General features: G+C 34.6%; 1 protein-coding gene across 5 annotated transcripts in view; it reads left to right on the forward strand.

Annotated features, from left to right (window-relative positions):
* Positions 1 to 6,035: 6,035 nt before the first annotated feature.
* Positions 6,036 to 15,523, forward strand: part of LOC127728564 (prostaglandin E2 receptor EP4 subtype-like) — a 43,820-nt gene continuing 34,332 nt past the window's right edge. For 4 of the 5 annotated variants that reach the window (XM_052236034.1, XM_052236024.1, XM_052236013.1 and 1 more), the window contains exon 1: positions 6,036 to 6,220. The gene's annotated coding sequence lies outside the window, so the exon portion shown is untranslated. Of the gene's footprint in view, positions 6,221 to 12,092; positions 12,114 to 15,523 lie in introns of those variants that run through there. The other variant, XM_052236043.1, reaches the window with a different exon arrangement.

The following is a 15,523-nucleotide window of genomic DNA, read 5'->3' on the forward strand; positions in this document are numbered from 1 at the left end:
CAACTTGAACTTTAATTTGAACTTTAACTTAATGGATAGCGGTACTCATCCAAAGCGCATTACACAAACGACATATGAAAATCGGTCTAAAAATAGAACATATTTTTTCCAAAATGGTCACGTGGTTTTACCTCGTAGTAGTAATGGGATAACCACATCAAAGAATCATGACATGACCACATCAAAAACTGAAACAAACACATCATGTAGTGTAAAATCGTCAAATTTTGAAACATCATTACGTAATGTTAAAGCCATATAAAGAATTGGCAAATCATCATTACGAAATAACAAAACCACATCATGTAATGTAACAACTACATTACGTCAAGTCACATACACATCAAGTAATGTTAAAACCACATTGCCTAATGACACAACCACATTAAATAATGGTGAAACCACATCGAGTAATGACAAAACCATATTAAGTAATGACAAAACTATATCAAGTCAATACGAAACCATATCATGTAATATTGGAATATCATTAAGTAATGACTTTTCTATATTGAGTTATATCAAAACATCATTACGTAATGTCAAAATCATATTATGTAAAGACAAACTATCATCAAGTAATAACAGAACAACATAACGTAATATCAGAGTTCCACATAAAACAGCTGTGGCGTTCCATAGCCGACGGTCATATAACCCGATATGAACATAAATATAGATATAACTAGATAGCAAACACGTGCAATTGGATTTTTCTAGGCATGCATGATTTCATATTAGAGGTTAAAAAATATGTTAATCATTGATTTTACCTGTATAAGAATGAGTTTTTGTGGATCGACTAAATGGATTACCATTGTTTCCCTTTCAATGTTGACATTCTTTTCCTTTTGATAGCTGAACACGCCTATTTTATGCGTAACCCATCTCTAGCTAACGGGTTAAATTGAAGGTCACATGAAAACGGATTGTATGAGGTCGAATTATTCACTTGCAGGTGAATAATTCATCAGCGAGTTTTCTTAGCTTATTTTGTCAAAATTCATCCAAACTGGCTGCTAAACGCGAATTATTATTTCACTATTTGACTTTTATTAATGGTTGAACCAAAAAAAAAAAATCGTATTTCACAATTTTTGTATATCTTGTAGCTAATGCCCCTTTGATTACACTGTATAGAGGAGCGTCTGTCTTGGACAGGGTTAAGCACAAGGATCACAATAGTTTCCGTCCACTAAGCTTTATGACAGAAATAACTATTATAGGGGATTCCGTCTTCATTCAGTAGTTTCAACATGAATATTAAACATAGTTATTTACTAAACTTTCATAATAACGGTTGAACCCATATCAAGTTCCTCAATTTCTTTTGCAATATTTTTCATATCTGTCTGATTTGAGTGAGATCCTTCAATGTTGTTCTTGACCGTAGGTAAAACTCTTATTAACCTCTCAATGAACAAACATGAATGTAGCTGAATATTCAAGCATGTCATCCCATGACAAAATTGGAAACAACCTTGTCTATGAGACACAATGCTTTTGTTCAATATAAAAACATATATGTATAAAAGCTATTCTTTAGATATAAAATTGCTTGCAACACGCTTCACAGAAAAATAAAAAAGAGCACAAATGCTGGAAATTATGAAATTTATATTTTTTTGATAACAGTGTAAACATATTTTATTTTCAAAATTGATTGGGTGTAAGTTTAAAAAAAATTAAAGACGTCCTCTGTCAATACAAATATTTACACAAAAACATTTAATGATGACTAAAACATTGCAGGAATATGTATGTTTTACAAAAACAAAATGCAACGGAAGAAGAAAAATTTAATATGAGATATGAGATATGACACGACTGGAAATAGTGAGAATTCAGTTGTTAGTTATATGGTTTGCATCTTCGCTAGCCAAGGGTTACGACTAGTCCCCTCCTCTACACCCTTGTCGGATTAAGATAGCATTTCGGATCCTTGAGGTAATTATTCCATTGGTCGCAGTTGTAGCTGGCTGCATCCGATCTAAAAGCGCCTTTAAGATGATCGCGTGTATATATTGAAAGTGTAAATAAATAATTGCCACATGCTGATTGTGCAACAAGTCTTTAACTCCCCTCCAAAAATACAAAAACAACATACGACGATATTAGGTGACAATTTTAAAGTTCTTAATCAACTAAAAAAAGTTCCTGGGTATGTTTCTTGCGCAAATGTTGGAATGTCAACGTATATTTTCGGTTCCAGCTTTACGATGTTTGTAAATGCTAGACGCAGCCATTTTTAAAACCTCCACACTTAAGAGAGTTGAGGACTGGATCGTAACCCATGGCCAGCGAAGATGTATGTTCTGAATCTATGTGTTCTCCAGATAAATGATTATTCAAAATAAAAAAAATATATATTTTGCTTTAGTGTAAGGGGTCAGTCATATCATTATTTTCAATTTATCTTTATATATCCGTTATTATAGGATATCTTAGCCCACAGTCCAAAAGTAATTGTTGTATGGCGCCTACAGATCAAGGGTCTCAGAATTCCAAATAGCGATAAGATCTATTAAATGTGACTGAACCGAGATATTCGATAAATGTCAATAAAACATCAACCGTAAAAAATAATCAAATTGATACAAACATGTATACGGTCCTAAAAACAAACAAACGCCTAAACAATATATGTCAATCTCTAAATGAACATGATTTTATACAGATTGTAATGGAATTCAAAAGCAGAAAAGAGAGGTAGAAGATACATTAAGGGTAATCAAAAACAAAAATTTGAACAAAAATAGTCAACATCATTGCCAAAACGAAAACGAAAACAATAATCCACAAAACACTGCAGAGTATTAAGATTGGGGAAAAAACCGTGGGTGGAATGTTAGGCAGTTATTGCTCCACAAAACACTGCAGAGAAAACTTAAGATTGGGGAAAAACCGTGGGTGGAATGTTCCACAAAACACTGCAGAGAAAACTTAAGATTGGGGAAAAAACCGTGGGTGGAATGTTAGGCAGTTATTGCTCCACAAAACACTGCAGAGAAAACTTAAGATTGGGGAAAAAACCGTGGGTGGAATGTTAGGCAGTTATTGCTCCACAAAACACTGCAGAGAAAACTTAAGATTGGGGAAAACCGTGGGTGGAAAGATAGGCAGTTATTCCTCGACAAAACACTGCAGAGAAAACTTAAGATTGGGGAAAAAACCGTGGGTGGAATGTCAGGCAGTTATTGCTCCACAAAACACTGCAGAGAAAACTTAAGATTGGGGAAAAAACCGTGGGTGGAATGTTCCACAAAACACTGCAGAGAAAACTTAAGATTGGGGAAAAAACCGTAGGTGGAATTTTCCACAAAACAATGCAGAGTAAACTTAAGATTGGGGAAAAAACCGTGGGTGGAATGTTAGGCAGTTATTGCTCCACAAAACATTGCAGAGAAAACTTAAGATTTGGGAAAAAACCGTGGGTGGAATGTTAGGCAGTTATTGCTCCACAAAACACTGCAGAGAAAACTAAAGATTGGGGAAAAAACCGTGGGTGGAATGTTCCACAAAACACTGCAGAGAAAACTTAAGATTGGGGAAAAAACCGTGGGTGGAATGTCAGGCAGTTATTGCTCCACAAAACACTGCAGAGAAAAACTTAAGATTGGGGAAATGACCGTGTGTGGAATGTTCCACAAAACACTGCAGAGAAAACTCAAGATTGGGGAAAAAACCGTGGCTGGAATGTTAGGCAGTTATTGCTCCACAAAACACTGCAGAGAAAACTTAAGATCGGGGAAAAAACCGTGGGTGGAATGTTAGGCAGTTATTGCTCCACAAAACACTGCAGTGAAAACTTAAGATTGGGGAAAACCGTAGATGGAATGTTAGGCAGTTATTCCTCCACATAACACTGCAGAGAAAACTTAAGATTGGGAAAAAAACCGTTGATGGAATGTTAGGCAGTTATTGCTCCACAAAACACTGCAGAGAAAACTTAAGATTGGGGAAAAAACCGTGGGTGGAATGTTCCACAAAACACTGCAGAGAAAACTTAAGATTGGGGAAAAATCCGTGGGTGGAATGTCAGGCAGTTATTGCTCCACAAAACACTGCAGAGAAAATTTAAGATTGGGGAAAAACCCGTGGGTGGAATGTTCCACAAAACACTGCAGAGAAAACTTAAGATTGGGGAAAAAACCGTGGACGGAATGTTAGGCAGTTATTGCTCCACAAAACACTGCAGAGAAAACTTAAGATTGGGGAAAAAACCGTGGGTGGAATGTTAGGCAGTTATTGCTACACAAAACACTGCAGTGAAAACTTAAGATTGGGGAAAACCGTAGGTGGAATGTTAGGCAGTTATTCCTCCACAAAACACTGCAGAGAAAACTTAAGATTGGGAAAAAAACCGTGGATGGAATGTTAGGCAGTTATTGCTCCACAAAACACTGCAGAGAAAACTTAAGATTGGGGAAAAAACCGTGGGTGGAATGTTCCACAAAACACTGCAGAGAAAACTTAAGATTGGGGAAAAAACCGTAGGTGGAATGTTCCACAAAACAATGCAGATTAAACTTAAGATTGGGGAAAAACCGTGGGTGGAATGTTAGGCAGTTATTGCTCCACAAAACACTGCAGAGAAAACTTAAGATTGGTGAAAAAACCGTGGGTGGAATGTTCCACAAAACACTGCAGAGTAAACTTAAGATTGGGGAAAAAACCGTGGGTGGAATGTTAGGCAGTTATTGCTCCACAAAACACTGCAGAGAAAACTTAAGATTGGGGGAAAAAAAGGGGGTTTGAATGTTAGGCAGTTATTGCTCCACAAAACACTGCAGTGAAAACTTAAGATTGGGGAAAACCGTGGGTGGAATGTTAGGCAGTTATGCCTCCACAAAACACTGCAGAGAAAATTTAAGATTGGGGAAAAAACCGTAGGTGGAATGTTCCACAAAACACTGCAGAGTAAACTTAAGATTGGGGAAAAAACCGTGGGTGGAATGTTAGGCAGTTATTGCTCCACAAAACACTGCAGAGAAAACTTAAAGATTGGGGAAAAAATCGTGGGTGGAATGTTCCACAAAACACTGCAGAGAAATTTAAGATTGGGGGAAAAACCGTGGGTTGAATGTTAGGCAGATATTGCTCCACAAAACACTGTAGTGGAAACTTAAGATTGGGGAAAACCGTGGGTGGAATGTTAGGCAGTTATTGCTCCACAAAACACTGCAGAGAAAACTTAAGATTGGGGAAAAAACCGTGGGTGGAATGTTAGGCAGTTATTGCTCCACAAAACACTGCAGAGAAAACTTAAGATTGGGGAAAAACCGTGGGTGGAATGTTAGGCAGTTATTGCTCCACAAAACACTGCAGAGAAAACTTAAGATTGGGGAAATGACCGTGGGTGGAATGTAAGGCAGTTATTGCTCCAGAAAACACTACAGAGAAAACTTAAGATTTGGGAAAAAACCGTGGGTGGAATGTTAGGCAGTTATTGCTCCACAAAACGCATCCGTCGTTTTATTCATTGCAAGTAAAAAAAACTCGGTGAATAGCAGTAATTGGCAATTTCACAATGGAGGAAACTGGTTGAACATATTCGTGGTCATCTGTGACGCAGATATTCTATAACGATCAACCAAATCATCAAAACTTAAGAACGAATTAAGTTTTTGAAGAACAATAAAAGGTGGATCTTCAACTCTAAATTTCGATATGGATTTAGTATTACTTTGAAGTTTTATAAATGGTTGATTTTGAAAATTCGAAAATTACGTATGATGTATTATAATAATTACAATGTATGATGATTTACACAAGGTTTACTCCAACAAATTACACCAAGATTACACCAACAATAGTTCAATTTCGAATCGATTTTCAGTAATGATATTTGACATCATTTTTTATGAATTATTGTATCCCTTCACATTGCAGAATAATTCTGTGTCCCTGATTTTAAGGCTTCTGTTAGTACACAAATCCACATTTACCTGTAGGACACAGAAATAATAAAATTTTAAATGTATCAAGCTTTTAAATTAAATGTAGGTCAAATATTTTTTTTTACATCTGATATGTTTTGGCAATAAAATCAGTAAATGTACATGTTTTTCCCACCTGTTTAAATTTAAAAGTAATATTACACGTTACACTTTTCTTGTTTAGAATAAGTGAACATCACTGTTCTTGTTAAAATGTCACGAAAAGAAGACTTATTGTCTTTGTGTCGATGTTGAAAGCCACACAACAAGTTTAGTCTGAGGTAAGTTAATCTATTTTCAGTACATTTAAGAATGAAAGCAAGGTGAAGCATAACATTTATACAATGCGTCTAGTGTATGCACAATTTGTATTTATTAAAAATATTATGTATATATCATCTTGCATCATGTATGATATCTTTTTCTGCGATATCCTTCTTCAGGTATGACTCGTGTTTCTCTGATATCCTTCATTATGTATGACACGTGTTTCTCCGATATCCTGTTTAAGACATGACACATCTTTCTGCGTTATCCTTAGAATTTCTCAGCTACGCCCGAGAACATTGATAAAGAAAACCATATACATATACATATAACTCGTCTCAAATTTAGCCCAACAATGATAGATCTTCAAATTTGCTTTAGCAAAGTTTTGTTTTTTTCCCTCAGCGGGATTCGAACCCTTGCTTTTGACACATCGCCCTAGACCACTAGACCACCTAGGCTACATAAAAATATAGCTTTCGGTGGTCGATCTTATGCCTTTCCTCGTCGGCTTTATCTAGGGTTGTAACACAGTACATGATGTATAGTGGCAAGTAAATGGTGTACCTTTCAGATCAGCTATTTTGTCTGGTCTGTCGTAAAGAATGATAATGTTGATTACCATGCCGCCACATCAAATGATATATATATAACACATATATAAATATAAATTGCCTAACAATGTAGTTTTAACACACTATTCAATATGTAAATATTAAAATGTTAAAAATATTTACAATGCGATAAAAAATAAACGCAATATTTCGCTAGACAAAATAGCTTCATCGAACTGGCAATTTATAATTTCATTTGTGTAATTGTATTATTATAATCTTTGTACTGATTAATCCACACTCAAATAGATTTGTATGTTATTTTCTGCTATTTATAGGAATTACATATATATAAATATATATTTTGCACCTCATGTTTGCGGTATACCATCTTTTCCGCAAGTTTATTGTTTTCTGTTTGGTATTAAATTAATAATTAAGATCCATTTTGTAACTTCTGGTGATCCGTTTATTTGGCAATCGCCATGGCAGTCAGCAGGGTTTAAGAACATCCGTTGTTCGACCTGCTAGTCAAATGCGTTTTGTTAAAATATACTTTTTCACTTTTTTGGTCTTTTGGAAAATGTTGTTTGTGCTGTAGTTAGACCCCTCTACCAAGAAATTTGTTTTGCACGCACACGTATAAAAATTGCGGTTTTAACCAACACAATCATATAGGTTTGAACCTTGTTTTCAATTTAGACTTGTTTATATTTTTTCGTTTGGGCTTGTATTATATTTGCCTTCAAGTTTATATAATCCGTTCATCCTATTTCGACTCTTCAAAATTCAAGAGTCTATCCTAAATTGAGGTAAATTATATGGCCTTCCAAATACCGTTTCGATTCCTAACATCACTGAAGAGACATTAATTGTCGAAATCCGGATATGGTGTACAAATTTTTGCACCTCATGTTTGCGGTATACCATCTTTTCCGCAAGTTTATGGTTTTCTGTTAGGTATTTAATTAATAATTAAGATTCACTTTGTTACATCTGGTGATCTGTTTATTTGGCAATCGCCATGGCAGTCAACAGGGTTTAAGAACATACGTTGTTCGACCTGCTAGTCAAATGCGTTTTGTTAAAATATAATTTTCACTTTTTTGGTCTTTTGGAAAATGTTGTTTGTGCTGTATTTAGACCCCTCTACCAAGAAACTTGTTTTACATGCACACGTATAAAAATTGCGGTTTTTATCCAACGCAATCATAGGTTTGAACGTTGTTTTCAATTTAGACTTGTATATATATAAATATATATATATAAAACGTCTAGATATTAGTCAACGATCTTTCTTACGAGGGCGCTGGATCTTTACGAGTAACGATACCTGTTAACAATAAATGAATTATATAAACGCCTCAAAAGTGTACAAAACAACACAAATATTGAAGAAAAGGAAACATTAAATGCTATGCATTATATGTAAGTATCTATAAATATTTCGGATAACAGATATCCTTCATCAGTATGATTATGATGTAAAATGAAATTCCACAGGAGACGAAAGTTGAGTTATTACAACAAAGACTGTGTAGAAATGGTCCGAGGACACAGTTATATTTTCGTTGTCTACAAATATAGTCCCTAGTGTGGACAGTGTATAACTTGCAAAATTTTTTTCATACACTTTCCAAATTTATTTCTTTATATTTTATGCATGAAATATTAAGTAAGGGGATAAAAAATTTGGGTGCTGAATCTATGTTAAATAGTGATTTGGTCCAGTTAAACTAGTATGTCTGAAGCTGTCAAACTGAATTTTAGACCCCCTTAACATAGAATTGTCAATATTTTGAGTTAGAGCTCGTTGACTTTTCTATAATTTTGATATTATTTGTCCCAATAGTAGTACACTACACTGTAAAAATCTTTTTGAGATAGAGCAGGTGCGATTTTTTTAATTTGACTTTATTGTCTAAAAGAAATGCACTACGAAATAACTGTGTTCTCGGGCCAAATACATTCCCAATGAATAGCAGTGACTGATTTGAGCTGGTATAATACTCAAATTTCAAATTTGACGAAGGTAAAATAATTACAACAGAGGCTGCGTATTTACTCATCCCAACTAAATAGCAGTTTGATAATTTTTAAATTGCCAATTTTGTAAAAGGTTAAGTAATTCACCGTGGCTGCGTATTTATACATCCCAAATGAATAGCACCCTGTAATTTATACTGATATAATTCTAGAATTTCAGAGGTGACATAGGTAAAGGAATAACAACAAAAACTGCATAGTAATATGTAATATAACCCAAATGAAAAGCACTGCGCGAATTAGAACTACACCTTTTCATTGATCCCATTTGGTGCCAAAGTTTTTAATTTTCTTATCCAAAATCTTTCCCGAGTGAGTCTATCCTCCCTAGACCAAGCAGTGTTGTGGTCTATGATTGAAATGGTCAGTCGATTGAGATCTGCCTTAGTGTGGCTAGGGGATTTCAAATGTCGACTGAGAGGAAGGTTTGGCTTGCATTCATAGTCGCTACGGTGGCCGTTCATACATATAAATATATATATAACATTGTTGGGCTAAATTTGAGACGAATTATATATATATATATATATATATATTATGGTGTCAGACATGTATAACCACGGGTTATCCGATGGACAATGTCTGTCGTAGAGTTGTCATATGTTTAGACGTATATAATTAAATTAAAATTTGATGTGGCGGCATGGTTAGTAATATTATCATCTTTTACGACAGAACAAACATGGCTAATATGAAAGGTACGCCATCTACTTGCCACTATACATCATGTACTGTGTTACAACCCTAGATAAAGCCGACGAGTAGAGGCATTACTCGACTAACGAAAGCAATATTTAAATACATTTTGGGATATATAAACCCATATCCCCTGTAAAGCCCGAATAAAAATTATATTATACTGGAATGTACTGATTTCAACATTAATTACCATTCTGATCTTCGTTTATGTTTTAAGGGTATTAGATATATATTATATTTATATGTTATTCTTTTATGTTACACTGCATAGTTGAAAAGGGACGAAGGTAAGATCAAAAGTATGTACTATCGGTATTTAATTTAAGGATACAATGTACCTTTTAGTAGAGGATAACAAAAAATGAAGGATAACAATTTTTGTGATAAAGTTATATATAGCATATATGTTCACCGCTGCTATGAACATCTGACATAAAAATTATCAAACATAATAAAAAATCCCATAGGTGTACTGGAGTGAAGCAAGATGGCTACAACATTTTTTCCGTCCTTGCCTCGGGATGTGCGAGTACGCAGACACAGTCGAAATGAATTTTTAATCTGATGCTCCGTGAAAGGATAGTTGTATGGTGTTTACACGTTTAAGGGCTATTGAAATAACTCTTCGAGGGTTCCGAACTTGACTTATTTGGAAGCCAAATTTCTTACACATCCTCTTAGTCCAGTGGCACTTCTGGATCTTCATTCCAGTCAACAAACTTTGTAAAAATACGTATTTAAACTGCAATTTACTCTTGTCCTGTCATTTTATATATTTAAATTAGAATACGTCAATATCTATTTAGAAATTCGAGGCAAACAACCTTAGACATTCATAATTATTCAAAATGAAACAATATCTTAAACCACACTTAAAGTAGAGGCGAAGGGTACCAAAGGGTATTTCAAAGAGTAAATACAGTTACGAGACCAGTGTCAACTAATCAATATTTTGAGTTTTATATTGTAAGGTGCCCTCGACCTTTCTGGTTATATAACAAGAGATAAGTTAAAATATTGAACTCATCTAACTTTGTATATCAAAATATTTTTATTTTATTTTTGTCTTATCGTTTCCTGATCATTTGCTTTTTCATCATAAACCACTTAGAGGGCTATTTGAAGTTCCAACGATAATAAAATCCGGATTACAACTGTGAATTGTTTAAATCCGGTATTGTCTTTGCTGTTACCGAAATTACTTCCCTATAAAAAAAATCTTCATGTATCTGTTATAGACATGACCTCACTGGTAAGATTCAATCTGGTACATGACAAATGTTTATAATTGCAAATCATTATTCAACTTGACATTTATAATATGAGAGCATTCTTGATAGATCGGAAATTTTCTCCTCTTAATAGGTATACTATGTAAAAGTAAATTAAAATAAAACTCTAAAAAATTGGTTCGTCTGATGCTCTTTTTTGTGGATTGACTTTCGACAGGAACGCTTGAAACCAAAACTTTGAAAGCCGGGTAAAAAACTCAGAAGTTTTATAACCAAAACAGAACAGTAAAAACAAAATTGTCTAAGGCGAACTTTGTCGAAGGGGACTAGAACATTATTTTGTTTATAACCTTCAAATTTATCAATAAAAAATTTAAGAAATGTATGTTAAAAATCATGTCAGTGGTGAACCATGCACTGCTAATCAGATGATGAAACCCCGGGGACTATTAATGTAAGGGTTTTGTCAGCAGAGTTTTAGTACTCTTCGATATTTATTTGTCGATTATTGTTTTGTACAATAAATCAGGCCGTTAGTTTTTTCGTTAGAAATTTTTACATTTTTCATGTCGGGGCCTTTTATAGATTGTTTTCCAGTATGGATTTTTGGTAATTGTTGCAGGCCGCACAGATTCGACGAAGAAATATTCGGGAATATTTGTGGTACAACATATTTCTTTGTATATTTGGTTTTCCGGTTTGAATGGTTTTACACTAGTAATTTTTAAGGCCCTTTATAGCTTGCTGTTCGGTGTGAGCTAAGGCTCCATGTTGAAGACCGTACTTTGACCTATAATGGTTTACTTTTATAAATATTGAAATGGATGGAGAGTTGTCTCATTGGCACTCATACCACATCTTCTTATATCTATTGTTTGTATGTGATACTGTGATACGATAATGACGTCATCCAACATGGCAGCATTCTTTTTTCGCTGCAAAAATTTGAGTTAAATTTTTTCAGATTCTTTGGCAATTCTTAATTGATACATCCAAAATTTGATACACATCATCACTGGTATATAAGCTTCCAGTATTGAAGACCTTGATACAATAAAAACACACCAGGACAGGAATTTTCGATAGAAAACATTTGACAGATCGTAGTTTACATCACGTGATCGTCGTTAGATACAACTTCACTATTTATTTCAACCACCAAAATAAATATGACACTATTTATTGAATATGGAATCAAGATCAAGATTTAAATAACCAACATAATGTATTTTAATAAATAAATACTGAACTTTGATGAGTGTGATTTCAACGAGAGTTCGGACATAAACTTCCGGTTTTCAAAAGGTAAACATCAAACAACGAACAAATCAGGATCAGAACCAACTTGTCTAGTGGGGACGCCTCGCTGGACAAACGTGAGTACAACATTATTTTAAAATACTTCAATGGAGCGAATAAACATGAAATCTATGTGTGCAAAAATCTTTTTGACGCTTTCAGCTATTATTCTTGTCACAATTACGGCAAAATTAATGCTGTACGTAAGAACATTGTATGCAATGGTGAAGACACCCTAGACACTAACTGCGAAATAGGATGGACAAAGATACAACTGAAAGGCTGTAAAGCCCTTTACACTGGCTGTTTTTATCGTAAACCAGATAATGACCCTACACCATTACAGAACTTGAATACTTCAATTAGTAGATTGACACATAATAATACTCTGCCTAACATAATACTTACTGGAGACTTCAATTTACCAGACATTGATTGGGATGAAGAAGACTCAAATGGCGGACACACCATCAAATCAAGTCATAACTATTCAAACGAAATAAATAAACTAGCATTAGACATTGTTGAGGAACACTGCTTACAACAATGTGTAACAAAACCAACCAGGGAAAAGAACATTCTAGATCTTGTTCTCACAACTAATGAAAATCTCGTGCAGAAAATGAGCATTACCGATGGAATGAGTGACCATGCAATGATAATAACAATAGTCAACGCAAGACCAAAGGTAATTAAGAACAAGCCCAGAAAAATCTACCAATATAAGAAGGGAAATATGGAGAATGTTAAAGAATATTTAAACAGCAAATTCAATAATTTCAAGGAGAAGATAACAGAGATGAACATCGATGAATATTGGACTCTATTTAAAACTCACCTTTTTCAAGCAATGGACCTATATATACCATCTAAAAATCTGACATCTAGATTTAACTTACCTTGGGTGAATCAACACATCAAGAAGATGATACGTAAAATAGAACGACTATATAAAGTTGCAAAGAAATACCAAACTAAAGAGCACTGGGATAAATTCAAGCAATATAGAAAAGCAGTAAAGACAGAACTTGATTTATCACATAAGAAGTATATATTTGATATGTTAGAAGTAAGCCCATCAACATCAGAAGCCTCAACAAACACACAAGACCAATACAGAATAGGGAAAAAGTACTGGAAATATATAAAATCTAAAAAGAGAGAAACAGTTGGAGTATCAACACTCAAAGTTAATGGAGAAACAATAGACAGCAGCAAAGGAAAGGCAGAAGCACTTAATGCACAATTTCAATCAGTATTCACGATTGAAGACTTTGATAGCTTCCCCAATATAACTGAAAATGAAACATCAAAAATACCAAATCTACACATAAGTACAGAGGTGTTCATCAAACTACTAAAGGGAGTGAACCCAAGCAAGGCAAATGGTCCAGACCATATATCATGTAGAATATTGAAAGAGTGTGCAGAGTCAATATCACCATATTTACAGTTAATCTTCACCAAAACACTAAAAGATCAAAGTGTACCACAAGACTGGCTAATTGCAAATGTCATCGCACTTTTCAAGAAAGGGGATAAGAGTCAACCAGTCAACTATCGCCCAGTATCCTTGACATCAGTTCCATGTAAAATAATGGAACATATCATATTTAAACACATAATGAACCATCTTGACAAGCATAATATACTTGTGGACTTCCAGCATGGCTTCAGAAGCAAAAGATCTTGTGAGTCACAACTAGTCATCACAGCAGAGGACATAACTAGAAGCCTGGACAATAACCAACAGGTAGATATGCTTATATTAGACTTTAGTAAAGCATTCGACACAGTACCACACCAGCGTTTGTTGAAGAAACTTGCATCATATGGTATCGATGGAAACATACTTGCCTGGTTAGAAGCATGGTTGACACAAAGAGAACAACAAGTCACACTGGAAGGGGAAAGATCAAGTACTGCTAAAGAAACATCTGGCGTACCACAGGGAACAGTTTTAGTACCATTGCTGTTTCTTTTATACATAAACGACATAGGGAACGACATAACATCAAAAATTCGCCTGTTTGCAGATGATAGCTTACTATACCTAGCAATATCAACAAAGGACGACTGCAAACATCTACAAGGAGATCTTGACAAAATGGTAAAATGGACCAAAATTTGGCAAATGATATTCAATCCTTCAAAATGTTATGTCCTTACAATAACCAAAAAGAGACAAACCATCAACTTCAATTACAACATCAATGGACATATCCTGGAATCAGTCGCATCAAACCCATACCTAGGAGCTGAACTTACCAACACAATGTCATGGGACAAACAAGTTAACAAAGTAGTCACTAAAGGAAACAGAGCACTAGGCTTCATACGAAGAAATGTTGGATCCTGTCCAGAGGAAGTCAAGAAACAAGCATATCTTGCCCTTGTCCGACCTCACCTTGAATACGCTTGCAGCGCATGGGACCCTCACCTACAAAAACATATATACCAGATTGAGATGGTCCAGCGCCGTGCAGCACGCTATATCAAAAGCAACTACTCAAGAGAGCCTGGAACAGTTACAACTCTTTTAGAAGAATTGAAACTGACACCATGAGAAACTAGAAGAAAAAAAGCACGTATAACGCTCTTTCATAAAGCCATCTATGAAAAAGTTGCTATACCAATTCCATCGCACATTTTAAAACCTAGAAGAACTTCGAGACTCCATCAACCGAACAAAAAAAGATATGTACAAATCAGGCCAAACAAAGATATTTACAAATACAGCTTTTTTCCGAGGACCATCAGAGACTGGAATAAACTACCAGACGAACTATTAGAGATTGAGAGCAGTGAGGAATTCAAGACCAAACTCACCAAGATTCTCTGTAATGACTAATAAACACAAACAAAAGATAGATGATGTTTTTAACCTGCACCTGTACATAAATTATTTTGAGCACAATTTGGAACTATTGTTAGTAAATGTTATATAGAAAGTTTTTTGTTATGTTGGAGGACGTCAAAGTTAAATTTATACTTGAGTGATGGGTCAAAGTACCCTTTTCGAGTGTCGAAGATGTAGATGTAGATGTGTAGTACACGTGAATTTTGTGCTAAGGGAGAAACTATTACATTTTGCATTTGTCTTAAAACAGTAAATGATTTTTTCTGTTTGCTTTGTATCATTTAAATTCTAAGATATCAATAAATAAAAGAGATGTTTGGTTTTACGTGGAGCAGACAACAACCCAAATTATATAAAATGGTTGAGAAAAAACCCATACAGATTGTTCTATGAGTCAACCATGTTTGATGAACTAATTTACGGAGGATTGCTGTTTCAATGACAATTGTAGTACATTTCGTTATTAATTTTCTTCTATAATATAGAAAATGGCTTTGAAACTTATTTGCTATTGTTTGTATATGCACGAGAAATATACAAATCCGGATTTCTACGGATCGTAAACGTAACTCAAATTTAATATCATATATATCAAGGAAATTGGGTCATGTATAACCAAGAGTGTAT

Source organism: Mytilus californianus, unplaced genomic scaffold (genome assembly GCF_021869535.1).
Source record: "Mytilus californianus isolate M0D057914Y unplaced genomic scaffold, xbMytCali1.0.p SCAF_1, whole genome shotgun sequence".
NCBI lineage: Eukaryota > Metazoa > Mollusca > Bivalvia > Mytilida > Mytilidae > Mytilus > Mytilus californianus.